Here is a 3950-nt window from a genome sequence, read left to right on the forward strand (position 1 = left end):
ATGTCAAAACATGTTATGTTTCAAAGAACGCGTTTAAAATGGATGGTCCAAGCAGGGTGTGGTGATGCATTCCTGTAATCTCATCAGTCAGAAAGCTGAAGCAGGAAGACCAAGAGTTTGAGGCCAACTTAGGCTATGCAAAGCAAACAGCCCACTAAGACAAAAGCCACTAGCGCCACCAGTGCCACCAGCACCACCAGTGCCACCAGCACCACCAGTGCCACTAATGCCACCAGTGCCACCAGTGCCACCAATGCCACCAGTACCACCAGGACCACCAGCAGCACCAGCACCACCAGTGCCACCAGTGCCACCAGCGCCACCAATGCCACCAGTGCCACCAGTGCCACCAGTACCACCAGTGCCACCAGTGCCACCAGTGCCACCAGCACCACCAGTGCCACCAGTGCCACCAGTGCCACCAATGCCACCAATGCCACCAGCACTACAGCACCACCAGTGCCACCAGCGCCACCAATGCCACCAATGTCACCAGTGCCACCAGCACCACCAGTGCCACTAATGCCACCAGTGCCACCAGTGCCACCAGTGCCACCAGTACCACCAGTGCCATGAATGCCACCAGTACCACCAGTGCCACCAGTGCCACCAGCATCAGAAAACATGTAAAAAAATATTCTATGAGATTAATCAGATCTTTGGGTATATTTTATTTGCTATTCGTTATGTAGGCTCACACTGTTTTTTTAAATATATAAATTGAACATTTTAAAAATTGAAATTTTGTTACATAGGTTGAAAAACAGAAGCCATGCAGTTATCTTCCCTGGGGTGGTATACCACTGGGGCTATTGCCAGCATTTTGCCAGGGGCTCCCTCTCCACTTATTTTTATTCTGGGTGTATATCATTGTCTTATCTACTTGGCCATGGCTGCATATGAATTTTTGGGTTCAGTTGTAGTCTCTGGGGAATGATGACGTACTTATTCAAATTGTATCACTATATTTCAGAACACTTAGTGTAGCTTTCCAACTCAGCCAAGGTCACAAGAGAAAGCAGTGGCAATATATAACGACCATTTAATTTCTTAGTTAGTGGCCTCGTCACTTGATTACATAGGAGTATATCAAGTGTGGAGAGAAGAGGGCTGATGCTGGGGTTCTGCAGACCACTGATAGCAACATTCCAGGGGGAAAAGGAATTAGAAGAATTGACCTAGGAGACAAGAAAGAGAGATGGAAAGAAGAAAGAAAGCAGTCCTCTTACACTTGAGCACCACGCAGGGACATCACTGAAGTGTGTAGCTGGTCAGGATGAAGGTTTCCTCCTGAGAATTAGACTTTCAATTGGATCCTACAAGAGACAGCCTGACACAAGTGTTATAACTCTTAGATCTGATAACTCAGTTGGGAGTGGATTGTGCAAATTCAAGGCACCATGAATATCTAAGATAAGCATAAAGCACATCGTCAAAAGATTCAGAGAGCTCAAGGATACTAACTGCCCACAATCCACTGGGTGGGTGAGCTTGGAAAAAGCAGTTTCAAGGAATGGGAGGAGAAAGAAGCAACTGACCTGGATTGAGAGACAAGAATAATAGGAAATGAAGAATAAAAACTATATGGACAGACATCTATTCACTAAGAGAGAAGTAGAAAGCAGGGAACTGGGTTTGCAGGAAGTGTGTGTGTGTGCGTGTGTGCGTGCACGTGCGTGCCTGTGGTTGGGATGATTCTAGCATATTTATAAACAGAAGGGAAGAGAAGTAGGTTAGTGATCTGGCATCAAAGGTAGGAGTAAGGTAGCCAAACTCCCAGAGATGGCAGAGGGAATGGGACGTAGAGGCATGACTCATGGATGCTTTGAATGACATCTAATTAAGATGAAGGTCAGTGTGCCTTAATTAAGGTTCAACTAACGTATTAGTCATATCATCTTATGTCACAACTTACGTTGTTATCTCATTGTTTTAAACCTGGAATGGGATGTATAACTGCTTTTCTTGGTTTTATGGGTTAACGAATAACTTTAAATGAGAAGATGTTTGACTACTAAAATTGAATAATCTTTTATTTGATGCCTAGAGATGGGCAGCTGATGAGGTTAGAGTTGGATAAGTATGAAGAATTATTATATGTACTGACCTAGTTCCTATATGAAATACAAATATACTTTGATCTGTGTTCACATTATCATTTAAAAGAAAAAGAAGTGACTTACTGGTTAAGAGCACGTGTGTGATCCTGCTGGAGTGCAGTTCCCAGCACACACACACGGGTGTCTCACACCCCCTGTAATGACAGCTCGAAGGAATCCAATTCCATCTTCTGGCCTCTGTGGCCACTGCACTCATGCACATACACACACACACACACACAAGCACATGCACGCAAACACACACACACATACACGCACACGCATACGCAGTGACACACACACACACACACACACACACACATGCACATGCACATGCATGCGCACCCACCCACCCAAACACACACACACACATGCACACACACACATGCACACCCATCCACCACACACATACACACCACACACACACACACACACACACACACACACACACACACATGCACACACAAGTGGTTACTGATGAGTATCACTGAAGAATATGCTTCTTTCAAAAGCCAGGAGTTTTCTTTTCTTTTTCCTTTTTTTAAAAAAACTTTTATTGCATTATGATGAGAAAAGTTACATGATTTCAATTTATCTGAATTTGTTAACATTTAAAAATGTATTTTAAATAAACAGAATTAAATCACATTCTTGTTTCCCTTTCGTACCCCAACTCCTCCCAGAGATCCCCCTTCAACACCTACAATATTTTTTTTGTCATGTTCCTTAAAATTTATAAAATATTATAACAATAAAAATAAGTATTATAAAAGTTGTTTGATATAAAACAACAATCAATTTAATAGTCTTATGTAGATGCTCGTCTACAGCAATAGTGAAATACATTTTTCACAATATAAATTTTAAATAACTCCAACCATATTAACTGTATACTCCAAAATAATACATTACTACTAGTATTTTCTTAAATGAACATAAATATATAAAGTCTTTTTGTTTGTTTGTTTTGTATTTAGTAGAGCTTAAAATCTTGGCTCTTATTGTGGTACAAGCCCAAAATAAGAACAATTTTTAGACATTGGGTTTCATTGTAATAAGGCTGTATTTCAATGACCCTCATATCACCAAAGGATTTTACCTTCATCATAGCTAAGCTGAGAGTTGACAGTTCTGCTGCACCAAGAAATGATTTGTAGGCTCGATTTTTGGATACAGACTTCCTGCTATGGTCAAAGCTATTTGACTTGAGTGAATGACTTCATTCTCAGCCCACAGAGAACAGGTTACATTCATTTAAGAAATGGTGTATGTATTAAGATGGTCTATCCATAAAGTCATTCACCAACTGTTTCAATGAACAATGGTTCTGCTTGGAGGGTGGCACAGACATTAGGTGAGGGTAAGAATTTGGTTCATTAGCTGTGATAATTTGGAAAAGCATTCATCTCACAGAAAGAGTAACTTATAAAGTCCTCTTCTTCAAACTTGATACAAGAGTTACAAACATCAAGCAAGCATTCAGTCTCACTCTTTGTTGTTCTCTTAAAGCAACCTCCCTAGTTAATCATCTATGTTTCTTCTGGGTATATCAATACTTTTGAAATATATAAGTGGTTCTGAAAACCACAGTAGAGTGTGTAAACACAAAATAAACAATACTACTAATAGAGAGGCTGAGATAGGAGAAGCAAGATTTCAAGACCCTTATGTTGTACACAGCCAGACACTGTCACAAACATACAAGCTGAAGGTGTATATAGATTGTGCAATATTGGACTTATTTCTCCAATTACCAAATCAGAGAGACTATTGGATGACAATTGACAAATTTCTAATTCCTCATATTATTGGATTTCAATCAATTAGGATATGTTGGTAATATTAATTTTC

The sequence above is a fragment of the Mastomys coucha genome, unplaced genomic scaffold, assembly GCF_008632895.1.
Source record: "Mastomys coucha isolate ucsf_1 unplaced genomic scaffold, UCSF_Mcou_1 pScaffold14, whole genome shotgun sequence".
NCBI lineage: Eukaryota > Metazoa > Chordata > Mammalia > Rodentia > Muridae > Mastomys > Mastomys coucha.